General features: G+C 35.6%; 2 protein-coding genes across 2 annotated transcripts in view; one reads left to right on the forward strand and one right to left on the reverse strand.

Moving 5' to 3' along the window:
• The window catches only part of LOC134654661 (zinc finger BED domain-containing protein 4-like), a 1,082,235-nt gene that overhangs the window by 958,833 nt on the left and 99,368 nt on the right, over nucleotides 1-24,034 (forward strand). The gene's annotated exons all lie outside the window — the stretch shown is intronic.
• The window catches only part of LOC134654657 (uncharacterized), a 186,332-nt gene that overhangs the window by 151,647 nt on the left and 10,651 nt on the right, over nucleotides 1-24,034 (reverse strand). The window lies entirely within an intron of this gene.

The raw sequence follows: 24,034 nt of genomic DNA on the forward strand, positions 1-24,034 counted from the left end.
CCGCTACTTTTGTTGCTGACTGTACCTACTTGGCGTAAAAAATGCGTCCATAAGTTTAGTAAACTTTAGTAGTACGATATGCCGATGCCGAATACATAATTATGCGAATTTACATTTCATGGCACATTTATATAAGCTTTGCTAAAGGTATTAGGACTCGTACCATAGTTACAGCCCTTTGAAGGTTCGTTGGGTCGGAAGAAAGGACGCACTAAGCGTGTAATCTAGGGTCCGGTTGATACCTGGAAGCACTAGCTAGCATTAGCTATCTATATTAAGTTCACATGTGTGTCGGATAGGTAATGTGTCTAAGTCAGTTATGTGATGTGTCTGTATGGCGAGCATTAGGCACAGCTGATGTGTCTGCGGAGACAGTCTTCGCCAGATTTTTCAATCAAAAAAATAAAACCGTGGCAATCGGCATCTATTCCCTACTCCCTATAGAATTTAAAAACGTAAATATTTACTACTTAATACATTTTTAACCAGCTTTAGGGGAGATGTGGATATAATGATCCCCTTAAGGGAGAAACTTTCCTGTGTTCACAGTTGGAGACAAAACACAAGATTTAGGTATTTATGAATAGTCCATTTACTTAACTAAGTAACTGCATACTTATTTCTCGTGTTCTTTATATATTTAAATAATTATGTTATGTTTTCTAAAGGTTTAGTAAAGGATCATTTTATACATAGGTATGTATAAAACGATCCCTAGGGTAGAGTTAAAATAATCACAGATGATTCCTTTGTAATATTAAGATTTCTTCGTCTTAATCATTTAAGTCAGTCGATTCCAGCGTTTCTTTATTTTCAGAAGATGAGTGCTATTTTTTTTTCTATTTTGGCCTTCTTTTTAGAGGGCACAGATTTTGCTTGCTATTTTAAAAGGCAATCCATAATTTAATCGCATTAAGAGCCCTTAGCATTTCTTCCTAAGGTTGATTTTCGGAAGTAAGTGGCTTTGCGCACATAAATTCGCGACATGATATGTTATGGCCTGTACAGGAAATGCTCATAGTAAATTACTTAGGGGGTAAAATGATTCCAGGGATCATTTTACGCCTACGAAATGGGATCATTTGACCTCAAACACCAAATTTTAATAATCGACAAAAATATAACTTTCAAATTCAACTTGCTTCAGTATAAACATCCTTATAGTATAGATAAACATCATTAAGATCCGACAGTGAAACATAATTTGAATAAAACGCAACATGCTAAAAGTAATGGAATTCGGAAAATAGGCTACCGTAGATTAGACGTATATGTTTTAATTATTTTCTAATAAAATCACGCTACGTGCTCATACCGCCATGACACTTTAAGAGGCAACTGGCGGGGTCACGGGGAAGACGTTTAATGCATACTTAGATAGATGGCATCAGTAGTTGCTCAGATAAGAGGGGGGATCATTTCACATCTCCCCTACATATCTTTAGCTACGTAGATATGTATGTAATTAAGAAAGTAGGTATTTCATTTTATCATTGCTCGCGGGAGGGAAGACAGTGTCAAATGTCAAAGGTCGTGTTTTTCTTACGATAATAATGCACTGACAAACATGTTCAATGAACATTATATATAATTAGTTGTTGATCGATTCCAATCAACAACTACTATTGGCAATCAGTTTTTCTTCTTTATTTATTGTGGAAATTTACTAAGTGAGTCTCAAGACTGAAGGCCTATCTTTATTAATCGGAAATCACATGTTGTGGAATGAACATTGCAATGAGAAAAGGCCTAAAGGGTTGTGTACACTACGGCGTATTTTCTAAATGTTTAGGTATATAGGTACTGTAAACTAAAAGCTACAAAAATGTCACGGTTTTGTTTTCAAACGATGTTTCAAGCTTTTATTTAACTTGCCCTGTAGTAAGTTAGTTAGTGTGGGTTAAATCTTTGAAGCTAAATTTGACCGACTTCCCGATTTCCGATTGAGCTGAATATTTGCATACGTCCGTAAATTGGATGACAATGCAATATTATGATGACATGGAGCTGATCTGATGATGGAGACAGGAAGTGGCTATTGGAACTCTGTGATGAAACTACGCATACTAATTGTGTTTGCGGTTGTTAGAATTGCCTCGATGAGTAGGTATATTAGTTGCCTGCGGAAAGACAAATACCTACAGTCAGCGATAAACGCTTATATAAAAAATGATTTTTTTTTCAATAACTTATTAGTTTTACCGATACAAAAAACAACAGTACATTCCAAATTAAATTAAAAAGTATCAATCGAATTTTCGTTGCAGTAAAGGTTTACAAAATGTACAATTAACGGTATCTACGATAGAGTCTGTTCGGAAAGAGAAGAGTCGTGGAATGTATTGGGCCCCATACATTCCACGACTCTTCTCTTTCCGCACAGACTCTAGTAGACACACATAACACACACAGACAGTAACATCTACTATTGACAGTCTTATCGCAAAAACCTCTCACAGACAATGTTTGCCTAAGATTTTTTCTTATCTCAGTGATTAAACTGTCGTTTCTTTGAGTAGCCCTTTTTGCAGTGAACGTGTTTCTCCTAACAAACCCCTTATGTAGTGTTGAAACAATAACAAAACATTACCTAATTGTCTGTTTCATCACGTTCCCCTGATATGAAATATGAAGTACTCACATTTGAAGTATTTGAACAGATTCTGTTCCTATTCCTACGTGACAATAACTCGTTGAATCACAGCCTTTGAGAAACATTTTAATACTGACTCATGCATCTTTTAATGAATAATTTATTGGTGTCTTACGTAAAAACTACGTAATCTTTGAATATGCTTCTGTAAATATTTAGTTGTTCTTTTTCTTGCGAGTTTACTTGCAAATTTCACGGTTCATAGAGTGTTAAAAATAGCGTAGGTAGTGTTTTAGTGGCGTCATAATAATTTATTTATGTTATGTTTTTAAAGTCTGATGTAAGAAGAAAACGTGTTTCCAGTAAGTAGTACACACAGGTACACAATGTGTTTGACATACGTAGATTTCCCGTTACCTACTGTACTCGCGTCACAGAGGATACGCCTACTTTTTAGATCATACCTGTTACATTTAATCAAACAATGTGCCAAACGTATCTACCACGTGTAGAAAGATAAGTATTAGACCGTCGAACATACTTTTGAACACGAACCGTAGAGATAAATCTCTATTTGGAATAGAGTAGGTTACTAAGTATATTACTATTGAGGTGTAAACGGCTAGTGCATTTAGTGCTTTTCTCAAAAAACAAGAACGCAGAAATGCGACCTAAAACCAAATTATATACTTACCTATTGACGTAGATAGTGTGATTTACAATTAAGGTTTATTTGAGTTCCTATAAGTACCTAGGTTAGGTGCTTTAAACAAATCTTGGGTAAGAAGAAGACGAGGGAAAATAAACATGACGTATTTTGAAAACGAGCATATATGTTCAGCTTCCAAATGACTCTTATTTATTACCGAATAAACATACATTCGCGGTCTATAAATATTTAGAAACTTTGTTTGAACTCAAAATGGGTCAAGGCGCATCTCGTTGAGATAAAAATATTAAACCTAAATTACTCTCTTTTATCTTTAAACGCGATAATATATCTAAATAGACTTGCCGTTTATTTTCAAAACAACAAATAAACTGAGTTTAGGTAAATATCTCCATAAATTATGTTAACGGTATGCAGTGCATGGCTGTTTTTGAATAATAGTTTGTTGGAGAATATAATGATAGATAGAGCAAGGAAAATTCACTACAAAGTTTAAATAGTTTTACGAAAAGCAAAACTCAATCTTAATCAAAATCTTATTTATTTTATAAATAACAAAATGCATGGATAACAAAATCAACACTTTATAGATAAATCATGTTTTTCACAAATAAAATAATATTATAAAAATATGATTGCAACTTCCACAATGGCCCCAAAGACCGACTAAAATATTGACATAGCTGTTTAATCACTTCAAACAAATTTCTATAGATTGTAATATTTGTATAAGTACTAAGTAGGTACGGCATAAATGCCCTTGACTTTGAGATGGGTTAAGTACATCGTTAAAGAACCATTGTTAAGTGTTTATTTACATTGCTTCAATAGTTTTCAGCCTGTGGTTTTTTTTTGCGTCTTGTGTGCCAATTTAATTTACCAAATTACAAAACATTTGTTGAGGTCATGTAAAATGCAGACATTTTTAGTAATCAGATTCATAATTCGGCTTTTTGGCGGCGAGGTATTTTTTGTTTTGCAGACCCAACACGTTACACTTATCTTATTTATTAAATATCGCTTAATAGAAGATGGAATCAAAAATACCTACCTACCAAAAAGCGAAACCATAAGCAAAGAGAATATAGTGTAATTTCTTTCAAATTCTCATTGCCATAAGTATTAGGTATTTCTAGTTTAAATTATTAATTTGAAAATACCACAATTTGGCCTTGGCTACGAGCTACAATATTCAAAAGGTTGTGACAAAATACGAAACCGTTTTTTCTCGTTAGCTCTACATCTCGCTTGACATCTCGGCAATGAGGTTGTAAATCTTACTTTATTTACAAACGTTCGGGCGATACATTTTGATAAATTATTCTACGTTCTAGGTAAGAAATGTAAATACAAATGGGTTAGCTGTTACTGAGCTTTTCGGTGAAGCATCATATACATCATTCAACTTTTAGTAATAAAATGGATCAGCATAATAATTCTAGGCTGGAATAGAATTAGTGTTAGGTAGTACATACTATATTAAGTTGAGAATTTGAAGCGTAATGATATGTTTATTTGTGAATAAGTCATTCGGAAACAACTATCGATTTCGATACCATCACTACATCATCACTACATATGTAGTATAGAATAAAGTCGCTTCCCGCTGTCTGTCTGTCTGTCTGTATGCTTAGATCTTTTAAACTACGCAACGGATTTTGATTTGTTTTTTTTTAATAGATAGAGTGATTCAAGAGGAAGGTATATGTATTTAAGTTGTTAACCCGTGCGACGCCGGGGCGGGTCGCTATAGTTTATAATAAAGGGCTTACATGAGGCTAAAAACGTTTAGCATAGGTTAAGTATCTGTCTATACATTTAAAATTAAGTACAAAAAGCACATCCTGAATTTGCAAAAAATGTTATAAAATTAAGTGCCGATACTGATGTATCTTTTAAGTATATTATTGTTGTCCTCTTTAAAGTAAAAAAAATGTTTTTGTTGTTCTCAACGAGTGTGATAGTTTGTCCAGAGCTTAATAAAGGTAATGTTGTGCAAATGTGACTAATTACTATTAGATTTTATATTAATACATATATTATATTTAGTGGCTGATCTCACATAATACAAATATATTATTATATCTCTTATAGGTTTAGTTAGATATATGAACTTTCGTTTTTTTTTTGGAAGGGTTTCCACGGAAGACCCGCGTCAAGGTACTCTTAGGATACCTTGACACCAAGCTGAGTGTAAACCTTTTCAGCAACGTTTTAAACCTTTTTTGTGACATGTTTTTGTAAAATGTTGTATAAGCGTCCTGAATACATTTTATTCTATTCTATTCTATTCTATTCTATTCTATTCTATTCTAAGAATTTTAGGTAGGTACCTAAGTTTTATTGAAATAAAAATAAAATAAAAATAAAAGAGATCGCTTTTTAGCGATAAGACCACCTGTTGTTTAACCTCTTCTTCCTGTATTATCTGTATTGTTTTCTGTAATGAGGTGTGCAATAAAGAGTATTTGTATTGTATTGTATAATTTCCAGTCTTTTTCAATCACACAGAAAACATATTTGTTTTAAATAAAGCATTCTTTATATCCAGACCAGATACCTATTAGTATTAATGAAACAGAAACATGCAATGCGTACCCAATTTTAAGAAATAAATAATCGTCAAATTTGTCATGGTCTATCATGATTGTCATGAAATCTCATTAGTCAAATGTAAACAAACATCAATGAAAACACGGCAAGACCAAACCCAACTACGCACCACGTCGTCGCGAGGTCAAGGTGGAGGGAACACGCACGTCTAGGTATCGTATAGAAAAATCTGCCTTATGAATTACTTTACATACCTAACAGCCAATTCGAACGTAGGTACACTGATATCTAACTGATGTCATTCAAATTAATATCGTGCATTTCGTTCGTAGGTAGGTACTATAAAACACATGGGTACCTAACTTTACAAAAACATCGTGAAACTAAAACTTAGTAAAGGCTTTCAAGGAAAACTATAGCGAACCTGATCGGTTAAGCCGTTTTTGAATTATTGCAAAGTCTATTTTGACGGAAGGGTAACTACACAGCATGGCCCGACATGCCATTGGCCGGTTTTTATGATATAGGAGGCAAACGAGCAGATTCATCGCCTGATGGTAATTATATTATACTAGCTGTTGCCCGCGACTTCGTACGCGTGGATTTGTATATTGGTGGTTATATATTCTACATTAGCTTAGAACATTATGCAGCAAAAGATAGCAGTAGGGACGGTTAATCATTTGTTAAGTATTATACAACTTAATTATTAGATTTGTCTTTCACAACCTGGCTACGAAGTTTCAAGCCCCAAACTGAATAAAATTGTTCTCGATAATAAGTAATCCCTCTCAACCCCCAGAAGATTTTCAAGTCCACTATTTAATAAAACCTACTACGTAACTACCTATTTACGAAGCTTGAAGTTCCTAGCTTAAAATAAAATTTAAACAATCTTTCAACCCCTTTTTAACTTTAACCCTTAAAGGGACGAATTTAAAAAAAACGCTGAAATTACTTTTCTTAAGTTCTAATAATATGGCTTTATACCAAGATTCAAGTCCCGCACTCTCAAAAATATTTGATCTGCATACAAACTTTCAACCCCTTTTTCACCACCTTGGGGGATGAATTTTTAAAAATGCTGTAATTATTTTTCTTGAATTCTAATAATAAGACTTTATACAGAGATTCAAGTCCCGCACTCTTAAAAACATTTGATCTCCATACAAACTTTCAACCCCTTTTTCACCACCTTGAGGGATGAATTTTTAAAAACGCTGAAATTATTTTTCTTCAGTTCTAATAATATGGCTTTATACAAAGATTCAAGTCCCGCACTTTTAAAAATATTTGATCTCCATACAAACTTTCAACCCCTTTTTAACCACCTTAGGGGATGAATTTTTAAAAACGCTGAAATTATTTTTCTTGAGTTCTAATAATACGGCTTTATACAAAGATTCAAGTCCCGCACGTTCAAAAATATTTGATCTCCATACAAACTTTCAACCCCTTTTTCACCACCTTGGTGGGTGAATTTTTAAAAACGCTGAAATTATTTTTCTTGAGTTCTAATAATACGACTTTATACAAAGATTCAAGTCCCACACTCACAAAAATATTTGATCTCCATACAAACATTCAACCCCTTTTTCACCACCTTGGGGGATGAATTTTCGAAAACGCTGAAATTAGTTTTCTTATTTTTTTATATAATATATTTTCACAAAGTTTCAAATTCCTAGTTTAAAATAAATCTTGAACCCCATACAACCTTTCATCCCCTTTTAACCCTTTTAAGGGATTAATTTTTAAAAACGCTGAAATTACTTTTCTTGAGTTCGAATAATATGGCTTTATACAAAGACTCAAGTCCCGCACCCTCAATAATATTTGATCTCCGTACAAACTTTCAACCCCTTTCTCACCACCTCGGGGGATGAATTTTTAAAAACGCTGAAATTAGTTTTCTTGTTTTTTAATTTAATACCTTTTCGCAAAGTTTCAAGGTCCTAGCTTAAAATAAAATTTGCACCCCAAGACAAAGTTTCATCCCCTTTTTTACCCCCTTAGGGGTTGAATTTCCTAAAACGTCGCAATTACTTTGTTTTGTAATCGGCTATTATGCCTTTCTAAGAAGTTTCAACGCATTTGTAATGGATTCAAACTTTCAACCCCTTTTTAACCCTGTTAGGGGATGAATTTTTAAAAACGCTGAAATTACTTTTCCTGTCTTATAATAATATACCCATATACAAAGTTTCAAGTTCCACACTCACAAAAATATTTGATCTCCATACAAACTTTCAACCCCTTTTTCACCACCTTGGGGGATGAATTTTCGAAAACGCTGAAATTAGTTTTCTTGTTTTTTAATATAATACATTTTCACAAAGTTTCAAATTCCTAGCTTAAACTAAAACTTGAACCCCATACAACCTTTCATCCCCTTTTTAACCCCCTTAGGGGTTGAATTTTTCAAAATCGCTTCTTATCTCTTGTACACTTTACAAATGCAACCTCGTGTCCAAATTTCAACTTTCTAGCTTTTGTAGTTTCGGCTCTGCGTTGATGAATCAGTCAGTCAGTCAGTCAGTCAGTCAGTCAGTCAGGACACTTGCATTTATATATATAGACTAGCTGTTGCCCGCGACTTCGTACGCGTGGATTTGTATATTGGTGGTTATATATTCTACATTAGCTTAGAACATTATGCAGCAAAAGATCGCAGTAAGACGGTTAATCATTTGTTAATTATTAATATTACAACGCATGATACTTGTCTTTCACAACCTACGAAGCTTCAAGCCCCTAACTGAATAAAATTGTTCTCGATATAATCCCTCTCAACCAGAAGATTTTCATGTCCTCTATTTAATAAAACCTACTACTTAACTACCTATTTACGAAGTTTGAAGTTCCTAGCTTTAAATAAAATTTGAACCCTATACAAACTTTCAACCCCTTTTTAACCATTTTAGGGGATGAATTTTTACAAACGCTGAAATTACTTTTCTTGTATTTTAATAATATGCCTATATACAAAGTTTACAACGATTAAAGTCCCGCACTCAAATGAATGTTTGACCTCTATACAAATCTTCAACCCCTTTTTCACCACCATGGGGATGAATTATCAAAAACTCTGAAATTAGTTTTCTTCTCTTTTGATGAAATACCTTTTTACGAAGTTTCAAGTTTGTTTGCAACTTTACAAACTTTCAACACCCTTTCGACCCTTTAAGAGATGAATTTTAAAAACGCTGAATTTACTTTTCTCGTATTTTAATAAAATGCCATTTTACAAAGACTCACAAAAATGTTTGATCTCCATACAAACTTTTTACCCTTTTTCACCACTTTGAGAGATGAATTTTCAAAAACGCTGAAATAAGTTTTCTTCTCTTTTAATAAAATACCCTTTTAAGAAGTCTCGAGTTCCTAGCTTAAAATAAAATTTGAACCCCATAAAAACTTTCAACCCCTTTTTAACCCTTTTAAGGAATGTACTTTTAAAAACGCTGAAATTGCTTTTCTTGTATTCTAATAAATGCCTCTGTACAAAAATTCAAGCCCCGCACTCACAAAAATATCTGATCTCCATACAAACTTTCAACCCCTTTTTCACCACCTTGAGATATGAATTTTCAAAAACGCTGAAATACATTTTTTGCAGTTTTAATTTAATACCTTTTTACGAAGTTTCAAGTTCCTAGCTTAAATTAAAATTTGAAACCCGTACAAACTTTCAACCCCTTTTTAACCCTGTTAGGGGATGAATTTTACAAAACGCTAAAATTACTTTTCCTGTCTTCTAATAATATCCCCAAATCCAAAGATTCAAGTCCCGCGCTCGAAAAAATGTTTGATATTAATACAAACTTTCAACCCCTTTTTCACCACCTTACAGGATGAATTTTCAAAAACGCTGAAATTAGTTTTCTTGTATTTTAATTTAATAACTTTTAACAAAGTTTCAAGTTCCTAGCTTAAAATAAAATTTGAACGCTATACGAACTTCAACCCCTTTTAAACCCTATTAGGGGATGAATTTTACAAAACGCTGAAATTACTTTTCCTGTCTTCTAATAATATCCCCAAATCCAAAGATTCAAGTCCCGCGCTCGAAAAAATGTTTGATATCAATACAAACTTTCAACCCCTTTTTCACCACCTTACAGGATGAATTTTCAAACACGCTGAAATTAGTTTTCTTGTATTTTAATTTAATACCTTTTTACGAAGTTGTAAGTTCCTAGCTTAAAATAAAATTTGAAACCCGTACAAATTTTCAACCCCTTTTTAACCCTGTTAGGGGATAAATTTTACAAAACGCTGAAATTACTTTTCCTGTCTTCTAATAATATCCCCAAATTCCCGCGCTCGAAAAAATATTTGATATCCATACAAACTTTCAACCCCTTTTTCACCACCTTAGGGGATGAATTTTCAAAAACGCTGAAATTAGTTTTCTTGTATTTTAATTTAATAACTTTTTACAAAGTTACAAGTTCCTAGCTTAAAATAAAATTTGAACCCTATACGAACTTTCAACCCCTTTTTAACCCTATTAGGGGATGAATTTTACAAAACGCTGAAATTACTCTTGTCTTCTAATAATATCCCCAAATGCAAAGATTCAAGTCCCGCGCTCGAAAAAATATTTGATATCCATACAAACTTTCAACCCCTTTTTCACCACCTTAGGGGATGAATTTTCAAAAACGCTGAAATTAGTTTTCTTGCATATTAAAAATATATCTTTTTACGAAGTTTCAAGTTCTTAGCTTAAAATAAAATTTGAACCCTATACGAATTTTCAACCCTTTTTTAACCCTGTTAGGGGATGAATTTTACAAAACGCTGAAATTACTTTTCCTGTCTTCTAATAATATCCCCAAATACAAAGACTCAAGTCCCGCGCTCGAAAAAATATTTGATATCCATACAAACTTTCAACCCCTTTTTCACCACCTTAGGGGATGAATTTTCAAAAACGCTGAAATTAGTTTTCTTGTATTTTAATTTAATAACTTTTTACAAAGTTTCAAGTTCCTAGCTTGAAATAAAATTTGAACCCTATACGAACTTTCAACCCCTTTTTAACCCTATTAGGGGATGAATTTTACAAAACGCTGAAATTACTTTTCTTGTCTTCTAATAATATCCCCAAATGCAAAGATTCAAGTCCCGCGCTCGAAAAAATATTTGATATCCATACAAACTTTCAACCCCTTTTTCACCACCTTAGGGGATGAATTTTCAAAAACGCTGAAATTAGTTTTCTTGTATTTTAATTTAACACCTTTTTGCAAAGTTTCAAGTTCCTAGATCAAAATAAAATTTGCACCCCAAGACGAACTTTCATCCCCTTTTTAACCCCCTTAGGGGTTGAGTTCCAAAAACGTTGCAATTACTTTTTTTTGTAATCGGCTATTATGCCTTTCTAAGAAGTTTCAAAGCATTTGTAATGGATTCAAACTTTCAACCCCTTTTTAACTCTGTTAGGGGATGAATTTTCAAAAACGCTGAAATTACTTTTCCTGTCTTATAATAATATCCCCATATACAAAGTTTCAAGTCCCACACTCACAAAAATATTTGATCTCCATACAAACTTTCAACCCCTTTTTCACCACCTTGGGGGATCAATTTTCAAAAACGATGAAATTAGTTTTCTTGTATTTTAATTTAATACCTTTTTGCAAAGTTTCAAGTTCCTAGATCAAAATAAAATTTGCAACCCAAGACGAACTTTCATCCCCTTTTTAACCCCCTTAGGGGTTGAATTTCCAAAAATGTTGCAATTACTTTTTTTTTGTAATCGGCTATTATGCCTTTCTAAGAAGTTTCAAAGCATTTGTAATGGATTCAAACTTTCAACCCCTTTTTAACCCTGTTAGGGGATGAATTTTCAAAAACGCTGAAATTACTTTTCCTGTCTTATAATAATATCCCCATATGCAAAGTTTCAAGTCCCACACTCACAAAAATATTTGATCACCATACAAACTTTTAACCCCTTTTTCACCACCTTGGGGGATGAATTTTCAAAAACGCTGAAATTAGTTTTCTTGTTTTTTAATATAATACATTTTTACAAAGTTTCAAATTCTTAGCTTAAAATAAAACTTGTTCCCCATACAACCTTTCATCCCCTTTTTAACCCCCTTAGGGGTTGAATTTTTCAAAATCGCTTCTTATCTCTTGTACACTTTATAAATGCAACCTAGTGTGCAAATTTCAACTTTCTATCTTTTGTAGTTTCGGCTCTGCGTTGATGAATCAGTCAGTCAGTCAGTCAGTCAGTCAGTCAGTCAGGACACTTGCATTTATATATATAGATTATACCGTCGCCCATGGACACCCGCAACAGGTTAAGGGCCGATTTACACTAATTAATGTGTAAATCAGGCCTAAGACATGCCTAAGAGTAAGCTCTTCTCTTGAGGTTTGAAGGCCTATAACATTCCTAATACTTGTACAGTCACGCTCCGTGATTCTTGAGCCATTTAAGGTTTCTAGCTGTGGATTTTCTTTTTCATATACAAATTGCATGTATGGGAAAAGTTTTCCTCGATTTGTGGCTTTTCTAGCCGGAAGTTTTTTTTGGTTCCATACAAGCTTTTGATCCTCAATAGGAATGGGATCGATTGGCATAAAAAAAGTATGTCAAAAATGACCTTTTTCTCGCATCCTGTATGTTTTTTCCAAAATCTGTAAAAGCCAATCTTCATTAATTTGAAATTGAAGGAAGATCTTCTAAGACCGTTATCTCGTAGCAGCACGGGATCTGGTAGCTGCCCTCACTGACCCAAAAAGAAAATCCACCCTGTATAGCGCAAGTATTGAACAACCATTTTAGCTAGGTCCCTAAATGTAAATGGCATAACACTCGCGAGAGTGACTCTGACGCTACATAAATTTTACAAATTACAACTGACGACATCTGCAGGTCGAAGGGCGTACGTAACGCGTCTCAAAAACCTAACTTACGCAAAATGTTTATCAGTAACGTCAATGAAGTTTAAGTACCTACCTAGCGTAAAAAATTGATGATTAGATACGAACGTTACTCATACCAATGACCACTGTACGCGAGAGATAAAACCTTAAGCCCAAATATTAAGAGTCAGTTTTGTTTAATAGTATTAGGTAGTTTTTGCGTTCGCTGTTTTTTTTAATCTTTACTACGTAATTACGATTATTGTGACGTAGAAACTTTTAATGTATTCAATATATTTGATATAAAGATAAAGGAAACAAAAAGGGACGAATTGGACATTCAAGTTTTAACGCATAAAGCGGTAGAAATTTAGCAAGTGTCGGTGAAATAGATACACGTTTTCTGTGGTGAAATATCAAGATTACTTACTCCAAATTTTCTTTTAAATGTCCCATGATTGATGCCGTAAACATATCACTTTACATACCTACTTGATTTATGATGATATTTTTAAATTTATAAGTAGAAAATTTACTGTCGTGGATGAGACTTGAACTCACGGGTCTCACCCAAGACAGTATTAATTTTTTACTTTTAAATCTATTTTAAGCAGACATTTCTGCTTATTACAAATTTAAATTATGATATTTATAACCCCATTGTTTTATGGAAAACGCCGCCGACGTAGGTACTTGTATGGATCTGACGCACTAGCTAGAAAATAAATAAACATTGTACACGTTAATGACTATTGTTATTAAAATGGCCGATATTTATGCAGCTGAGGATCTTCCACTGATATACCTGGGTTATATACACACGTAGAAAACCTTTTTTCACAACACCAGCTCGTAAAGACTCTCTTTATCCTTCAAAAACTGATAAGAAAACAACAACAACTTTGCCCCCTTGTACAAAAAATAACCATTTCTCTTTTGTTACTGAATGAAACTTACTGAACGATCGGGGCCGTCTTAAACTATGCTGGGGCCCCTGGGCACATAATAATTTGGGGTCCTTTTGCTAGCTAATTAGTAACATTTTACTACTATGATCTATTTATTATGGGTAATCAAATATACTGTTACTGTCTGTCTTTGGGGCCCCCCTGAGGATGGGGGCCCCGTGTGCCCTTATGGTAAAGACGGTACTGTGAACGATGATATATTAAGGTTAGATAGTATAGGAAGTTATGTTATAAATTGGCTTGGGATAATGTCCCGAGGCACGGAAGCGTACGAAAATTAAGTTCAGAATCGGAAGCGTCAGCTAACTTTAGTCGTAAAACAGAAATACATCCTACTGGCCTACTTTTGCGTAGGCTCTATCTGCCCTAGTTCGTAGTTAACTAGATCGATATGCGTGTATTATAAAAGATGGTAGAGATAGATAATAGTTTTATAAAGTGCGTGCCTAAGGGCTCATTTAGACGGTGCGAGAACTCGCATGCGAGTTTCAATATGCGAGTCACATCAATGGTCCGCAATGTAACTAAAATCGCATCCGTGTTCGCGCGCCGTCTAAATGAGCCCTAAGAATGTACATGTACCTACGGCACCCGATATACATGAATGGTGGGACCTGAAAGGTTGAAACCTTGAGTTGATTTTATGAGTGGGTATTCTTCAATAGTCTTCATTAATATCGCCTTTTAAATATTATTTTTATAGTTTCCAACTATACTATGTGGTAAGCTTTGAAACTCCTTGTATGGCCAACGAGAAGATCTGAAACAGAAGATCTGATCTGAAGGTATGAAACAGTTATTTCAGATGTAAAGTGTCTTAAGTACCTAAAGATAAATTGCTTACGCGAGTGCTCATACCTTCTTGACGTAGAACGACGATTTCTATTTTATCCCACCAAAATAAAGTTGAAAATCGGTATAAACGCCTTTTGTTAGTGCCATATTCGGCTTAGACGGCTACGTCACAATCAGAACCCAGGTCAATAAAAAAGATTGTTTACGTACGTAAGTACGTAACGTTCGTACACGCATTACGCCATTTACGTCACGCAAATCTGTTAGGATAAGTTCATAATTTCATATTCACACGCTTTGTAGTCGATCCTTGGAATATTTTATAACAATTCTCACATGAACCGGTAATGGTTCGGTCTGTGTGTATAAGACTAGTTCTTACTGAGACAGCCTTGCCATTTTAGTACCTATGTGTTTTTCTGTTTTTGTAATCCCACGGGAATCCATGCATTATCGCATTAAAACAAGATGAGTTTGAGTTTTTATTATTCATATATTTAACAGGTGTAGCAATATGGAGTGAGGCAAATTATGCGTCCAGATTACGAGAAAATAAACTATTTTTTAATCAAGATACTAATAATTAGGCGCACCAAAACCACACAACCAAAATATAAATTACGAAAAAAGTGATCAGAAAACTTTCTTGTTAAAGTACCTAATAAGAATAAGATCGTCAAATGCTCTCCAAACGATAATGAAAAGACGCCTTGAGGTCGATTCTAATTTTTTTTTAATTGTTATGGTTTGAATTGGTTTTGATGAGACGTTCGTCTTCGTGATTGGCGCGCAACTCACGCATGACCTTTATTTTATTTCGTATGCACCTATCAGCGTGGGCGATCTTAAAAAGTCGTATCAAAACAATAACAAATTGTTAAATCTGAATTAGGCTCATGGCTTTCCGTTTTAGGTAATGTTTGTCCGATCGGAGTAGGTAGTAGGTACCACAGGCTTAATAAGTCGCCATGATTAAAAACAAGATTCATCCGGAGTCGACTAAAGAAATCCAGAACTAGCTAGTCTTTTTCCAGGGTCTGTGTTTCAATCGCTTGCCGAGAGTTCATCTCAGATTAACAAGTTTAAATATGGTCTCTATTACACATAGTAAAGTATTATTAAAAATACGTGACTAAAAATACGTGAGTCTAAACTGTAAAATTATTTTAATGTTAGTTTATCTTACGACAGTTTAATTTGGACAAGTAAAGTAGCTTTAAATTAAATTACGTTTATACCTGGGTACCTAATTTTTTTCCACATCAACGCGAGAAAAATACTAAATAGATTTAAAATATTACAAAAATCCAAATGAACGCTATAAAATATTTAGGTATTTTTCAAAATCATCACTTCAAAGTTAATTCTACCAGCCAACAGAAGATAAATAACAACTCAAAATGTGCATCAGATTACTTTGCCATCTAGTGGATAAAATGCAACTTTCTCATCAGTTTTTGAATGATAAGAGAGATACATTACTGATTATTCATATTAATCCACTGAAATATAATGGCGAAATGACGTTACGTCCCGAATGTTATTTTATTTATTTAGAAAAAAACCGTCCCCTTTATTCATAATTAACACAATACAGGGTAATTACAGATGATCTAATAGACTGGTTGCCTTATGGAAATAGTGTTTTATATTTTACCCATTTGACTAAATTAACATACGATTAAATAAATAACGTAATGTCCACCTTGTTACTTACTGGTTTGCCCTCTGCTATAAGCCGCTAGTCGATGGGAACAAGTGTCCAGTCAATGACAACAGTAATGCGATACAATTGGTTGATGGTTGTCGTAATGATTGGGACGGACAATAGTAATTAGTCAGTCGGAACCGGACCTCAGCTTTCGGTCGATAACTCTTGCTTTGCAATTATAATGAGAGCTTGTCGGTGATAAATAAATATACGAATAGTGTCCAATATAATTGCTTCTAAGTAGATGTACTTGTTTTCTTTTTGGGTTAACGGCCTCCTAGCCTAATCGGTAGTAACCCTGCCTACGAAGACTTAGGTCCCAGGTTCAATCTCAGGGCATGCATTTTCTGTTAAGTGTAATCTCAAATAGCTATCGTCTTTGTTTTGTAACTGGTAGACCTTTCGCTCGTCATTTAAACATCCTTAAATATACGAGGATGTTTAAAGAATAAGTGGAAATTTTTGTGCAGATCTGCACAAAAATTTCCACTTATTTACTTACTTATTCGTGCAGATAAAATATGTTTGGAACTAAAATAACCGCAGGCCAGTGATATTAAAAGGTAAACAGATAACTTGCACTGTTTATTTAATTCCGTTGCTGTGTATTTAACATGATATGTAGGTTACTATGGCATCACGCTTCGGATAGGAAAATTAAATATATAATATAGCGACCCGGCCCGGCTTCACACAAAAACAAAACAAATTATACATAAACCTTCCTTTTGAATTACTCTAACTATTAATAAAAACCGTATCAAAATTCGTTGCGTAGTTTTAAAGATCTAAGCATACATAGGGACAGACAGACAGCGGGAAGCGACTTTGTTTTACTATGTAGTGATTAAATATAGAAAGAATATTAATGTGAAACACTGATTTAAGCTTTCACGATTTTTACACATTATTAAAGTGTACAACGGGACTACACAAACGGGATTACGGTCGGGAATTGTACAAGACCAAGTGCGGGTAGTTCGAAAAACTCGCGCGGCTAGAAGATGTTGATGTCAACTTTAGTCAGTCTTTTCCGAGACCACACGGGGACAACGCCGCGCACGACTAGGGATTGCAAATATTCGAAACTTTCAGGTATTCGAATATTCGACTTTTTCTGACGACATATTCGAATAATTATTCGAATATTATAAAAAATAAGAAAAGGAACGAGAAATCGGTTTATTATCGTTTTATTCAAAAGCTTTTTTCACATATTGCTAAAACTAATGGTATTTTGCAGAAATCCACTTAGTTTACTAGATTTTATCATCCTACTATGAGATGCCCACATTTATAAAAACAAGTAAAACGCCAAAATTAGACGTATTTAATATTTCTAGATAAACTTTTATTATAAATGCGTCGTTGCGTGTTGCGTGAAATAATATAACTTTAACCATCCAAACACCTAGGTATGTAAGATATTTTTTTTAGAAGGTAATTATTTTCCCATTTAAATTAACTTGTAGTCACTCAGGAGCCTGTAAAAAGGCCTTTAATTCCACTGTATTTTGAATCTTTATTGATTTTATTTGTTTTGGCAAGTTTTTATTCCTGTTGATCGGCTAATTATATAATATTTAAGGGAAAAAGTTAGTTGACTACTGGGTGGATTATTCGTCAGCTAAAGGTGCATGGTTAGATTACCTAGTAGGGAAGGTTTGGTATGATCAAATTTGAGAATTGCAATAAGTGGCATGGCAAGGTTTAGACTTCAAAAATTCGCTTAATGTGCGCTTGTAGCTACCTACTGAAGAAACAGAATTACCGTTTAACTTAAAGCTTACGCACCGTATAAAAATAACATACTTTTTGATTTCGTTTTCTTTCAAATTGACTTAGGTTTCACTGTATTCACGAAGTCTATTGAGAGGTATACAGTAAAAATATTATTTCCTTCGTATTTGGGTACCTATACCGTTGCTCATTCACTGTAAGTACCCGGAAAACACACAGAAACTGTAACTACAGCGGATGAAATAGATTTTTTATAGTAATAAAAAATATTCGAATATTCGAAACCTGAGCGGCCGAATATTCGAATATCAAAACAGGTCGAATATTCGACAAATTCGAATATTCGAATATTCGAATTACAAGCCCTACGCACGACACAACACAAGGTCGGGTCTTAAAACTTAAACTTAAATACGCGATTAAGTCCCGTTGTACAATTTAATAATATTAATGTGTGTACTAAGCAATAATTAACTACTTATTACGTTGTATTGTAAGATTTGATGTGTTGTATTTGTGATTTTGTGAATAAGTATATCGCCGAGTTTCTAACTGCGGTATCTTCTCGAAGCGGTGGGTTTACTACTTCTAAACCGGAAATAGTGTTAAACAAAATTAACTCTATATAGATCCACTAAAATATTTTTTTTTTACCATACACCATAGCCGCTCCTAAAGGCTCTCTTAGTCTGCAAAAACGCATGAGAAAGTTGAATTTTATCCACAAGAGAGGCAAACTAAATTAATGCAAATTCTGATGGGGGGGGGGGATAAGTATAACGGGTTAGCACTGATTGACTAATAGCACGTTATCTTTTCGCGGATTAGCAAAGTGATATTTTGATTTTAGTGATATAAATTGTGTTTAAAAATAACTGCTGTCTACGTTTCTCTATTAATCTTCTGGAGGGCTATGATGCTTTGTCACCAAATCATTAATCATTTATTGCGTGATATGTGAAATACCTGATAAGTGATTAAATTTGGTAAAAAGACGCGAGGATAAAGTACAAGTGACTAATGATAGCGTGACATGATTTGAGCTTTTGAAAAATCAATTTTAATCTCGATGACTTAAGGCCTATTTTAAAGAATAGATTACTTAATCACATTCCACCACTTATCTACTTTTGCCATTGACTGATAAAAATCATCCGTGGTTTGAGCTTTTGAAAAATCAATTCTAAACAAGTTTGCTTAAAGCGTATTTTAATGAATGACATCCTATCACCACTTATCCACATGTGACGTTGATAGTTAAAAGTTATCCACGGTTAAAGCTTTTGAAGCTTTATTTCTAAGTCCTTAGAGTTTATAGTCTTTGAAATAAGCTACATTATCGAATTAAGGTAGAACCGGCTGCAATACTTAATTAACGAAGGCTCATATTTGCTTGTAAATTCATACAAAATTTTAAGGACAGTAGACCTTATTAATCTCAAATACGGTGAATTTTATACGTCAAACCATCTGTCAAAATCAACTAAATTGTAGGCCCTCCACAAACTTAGCCATCTTACTAAGACAACTGCTCGATGCATGTGGCCGTTGCTCTCCGCCTAATAGGTAATGCCAACCCCACCAATGCATCTACGGTTCCACTGTGGGGAGCAACGGCTACCATGTCTTGAGCTGCTGCCGTTGCGCTGGGAGGTTCCCACGGCACCATGTTCTTAATGACATCGTTAGGAGAGCCTTATTGTCAGAGTTACCTAATATCCCATACTGTATGCTTGAGCCGCCAGGCTTTAGCCGATCGGACGGCATAAGGCCTGACGGCTAGACCCTGGTGCCGTGGGAAAGAGGTAAGTGCTTACTGTGGGACGCCACGTGCGTCAGTACTTTTGCCGCCCCGCATCTTAGTCGTACAATGCGGTCGGCAGGAGCGGCTGCTGAGCACGCGGTGTCTCTTAAAAACCGGCCAAGTGCGAGTCGGACTCGCGCACGAAGGGTTCCGTACCATTAGGTACGCAAAAAACGGCAACAAAATCACGTTTGTTGTATGGGAGCTCCACTTAAATATTTATTTTATTTTGTTGTTACTGTTAGTACTTATTATTTGTTGTTGGCAACAGAAATATATCATCTAAATAGACAGACAGACCGACGGACAGCGGAGTTTTTCCTGAAATCCTAAAAAGATAAATACTCGGCGCTGAGCGGGTATTTATTCGTCTCCCTCGGTGTCGAGACTTCGGGATGCTCCGGGAGCTGGGACCTCGCCTGTTTGAAAGGGGCCTTGACCCCCGCTCCGGATTTTTCCTGATGCAAAGACTGTCCATCGCAATCTAAGGCGGTCCTAGGTCCTTGCTAAAGTCTGCAGCGATATTGATAGCCTACGCAGTGCAAGTGTTATACTTGGTCAACCAGATCTTGACAGTAGAAAAAGGCGGCAAATTTGAAAAATGTAGGCGCGAAGGGATATCGTTCCATAGAAAATTTGAATTTCGCGCCTTTTTTTACTGACAAGATTTGGTTGACCAGCTATATTTACCCGTCATAAATTCATAGAAGTTTGACGTTTAAAATGACGCTTGCACTGCGTGGGCTATCAAAATCGCTGCAGACTTTTCTCGGTCTGACTCTATTAACTACTCTATACAGGGTGGTACAAACCTCGATGTCCAACATATTTTTTATTTTATCACTACTTGGGCTACTACCAATATTTTTTTTATATTAAGGCTAGATTTTAGGAAATAAAGTTGTGTATCAAAGAAGTAAAAAATAAAATTCGGCACCGAAGTCAGGCTCCGAACGAGAATCGCCTAATAGCCCACGATATGAGGAAACTAAAAAAAATTTGAACGTTGTGGTATAGACCACCTGTATAGTTTGAGTGTTGGATTGCAACTAAATTAGTACGACGCTGTCATTTTCTATTACGCGATTACGTCCGTTTTTACCCGAAAAACGAAGTGCATTCTTGTAAGTATAGTTGGTCAAACCAATTTGTCATTAAATAAGAACAATACAAACTATACTCATCCTTTTCTTTTGGGGGCTAGTACTAGTGTAAGACAAAGATAGTATGACTCTCTCTGTCTATGTTTGAAATGAGACAGTGCTTTGACAAACGATATAACCTATTTGTAGTTTCGCATTTTAAATATACTTGGTCAACCAGATCTTGTCAGAGGAAAAAGGCGGCAAATTTGTAAAATGTAGTCGCGAAGGGATATCGTCCCATAGAAAATTTAAATTTCGCGCCTTTTTCTACTGACAAGCTTTGGTTGACCATCTATAGAAAAAAATCAGCGATGTCAAATCGGCGACATGATAGATTTTCATTGTCAGTCAGGCTAAAAGTACAATGTAATATTAATTTAAAAATTCATTGCGTAACCTATACCTATAGGAAGAAAACAAACAAATAAATTGCATTAAATATACTTATGCAGAACATGAGAACTATGAGAGTATGGATCACTCCATAGGCAGAAGTGATTGATGGCTGAACATATATTCTGAAATTCGGCAACGCTATGAAGAAAAAATCCTTGGACGCCTATTCTCCACAGGTGACACGAGAGGAAATATTGTCTGAAAAAAAACTGCAAGAGCTGATTTTATACGCAGATAAAAAAGACGTTAGAGTTTATGGAGACATGACAGAAGACGCGGTATGCTGAAGAATATGTTGTCACAAAAGGAGCGGCAGTCCGTTAAAATGTAAATATGTTGGAATGACCTTCTACTGGTGTCAGCGAGCTTGCCGTGATACCTTCACGAGCTAATCACAGCGGCGAATGATAAAATCATGGTTCCTACTGTGCGAAACATTTAGGGCGCGTGTACACGTTGCCGCCTCCGCGCCGCCGCCTCACCTTCGCGCTATGTACACGAGACGCGTAAAACCCGCGGCGGCGGCGCGGCGGCGGACTATACTTGTCTCGTGTACATAGCGCGAAGGTGCAGCGGCGGCGCAGCGGCGGCGTGGTGGCGGGCTTTATGCGTCTCGTGTACATAGCGCGAAGGTGCGGCGGCGACGCGGCGGCGGCGCGGAGGCGGCACCGTGTACACGAGCCCGTGCGGCGGCGTCGCGGCGGCGGCGCGGAGGCGGCACCGTGTACACGCGCCCTTATGTGTATGGAATCGAAGCTGTTTCCGGCCTAACTCCAATCTGTGGCTAAATGTTTTGGTGCTTGTAGTTTTTAAGTATTCTGAATTAAATACTCTGATTTAAACATAATTAGATTGTTTTTTTATTATTATTAATCTCTATATTTTCACTTTATTGCACGAAACATAGGACGTTTTGCCAAATGGAAATCTCTACCAGTCAGGCGTAAGGCAAACAGAGATTGGTGTTGGTATGTAGGATATAAAAGCGACCGTATGTCGGACAGGTAATCTGGTTGCTGGCATTACATACATCTTTCATGCTGGTATTTTATACTGTTAAATCGTACCTATGCTAAACAAGTGACGAACTCCAAATGTGACGTCCTCAGAAAGTGGCGTTCTCAGAAAGTGACGTCCTCAGTGCCACATTATATCTTTAATTAAGTACTTTAAGATGTGCCGGCAATCCGTCGCCATGTTGAGTTTGAGGTCGGCGTCTAGGTCGGCACACAAATAGAGTGCCAAGTCTTTGAGCACTCTATATATGTGCCGAAACTCCTCGTTGGGCATATCAAAAGGGTTCCATGTATCCCTTATGGCACGTCGTTGAATTTTTCTTTGTTGATGCTTTTCTTCCATGGCAGCAGCTGCCAAGAAGAAATGATATCTTTGCCATCCCTACAAATAATGTAATGATATTCTTATATGAATACAAATGGAGTTCAAATAGTATATATTATATTTGAAAAAAACAACTATACCGGCCAAGTGCGAGTCCAAAATTTTAGACCCAGTAATTTCGGAGATAAAGGTGGGGGGAGGGGGTAATTTTTTGGCTATTTTCTCAAATAACTTCTAACCTATTTATTGTACTTAAAAAAATCGCTGCTGGCCTAGCGGTAAGAGCGTGCGACTTGCAATCCAGAGGTCGCGGGTTCAAACCCCGGCTCGTACCAATGAGTTTTTCGGAACTTATGTACGAAATATCATTTGATATTTACCAGTCCCTTTTCGGAGAAGGAAAACATCGTGAGGAAACCGGACTAATCCCAATACGGGCCTAGTTTACCCTCTGGGTTGGAAGGTCAGATGGCAGTCGCTTTCGTAAAAACTAGTGCCCACGCCAGTTCCTGAGATTAGCTGCCAAGCTGCCCAGGCTCCCATGAGCCGTGTCAAAATTCCGGGATAACGCGAGGAAGCCATATCCGTCTTTGTGTGAGGGGTCACTAATTTACATATGTGTACTAAATTTCAACTTAATTGGTCTAGTCGTTTCCGTGAAAATAGGCTGTGACAGACGGACAGACAGACGCACGAGTGAACCCTAAAAATTGTATTTTTCACCACTTCTATACCATGAGAGCACCTTATCGTGCCCAGTGAGCACCACGATAAATTAATCAAAGGCTAGCCGTCAAAAATCGACTATATGTCTAACTATCCAACAAACGTAGCCATTTACCGTCTATCGCTGTCAAAGTGGACAAAACGGTATGAATGTTATAAAAATGTATAAATCTAGACAAGTGTCTTTTATATCATTTAACTTATCCACTTATCAACTAAGTTTAAGTTGGAAAAGTAGACAAGTGACATATTATCCAACGAGCATGTTATGCAGTTAATCGTTTAACGACTATCGCTGTCAAAAGTGGAAAAGACGACAAATCAATAAGAACTGGATAAAATGTCAGTTTTATCATCATTTATACAGTCGACCATCATAGCCCTACGGTGTTTTATTTCATGCATGTTGTAAATTAATTTATTTTAAATACAGTCGAATACCCTATTGTGGTTATTGATCTCCATTAGTTACCAGAGGAATTAGAATAAGTATACAAATACATCCCGAATACCAAGTAACCGCAAGTCTAGCCACGTGTCTTTTGTATCAATATGTTTGTCTACATTACCTAAGTAGGTGATCTCACCACTTATACAACTCCTGTTTTCGCCCTAAGGCCACAGATGCGTCGAAAATGTGTAACTTATTGATTGATACAGCCCTGACCTGTCTATCCGTCCGTATCGTAACCAAAAACAATAGG

Source organism: Cydia amplana, chromosome 15, assembly GCF_948474715.1.
Source record: "Cydia amplana chromosome 15, ilCydAmpl1.1, whole genome shotgun sequence".
Lineage (NCBI taxonomy): Eukaryota > Metazoa > Arthropoda > Insecta > Lepidoptera > Tortricidae > Cydia > Cydia amplana.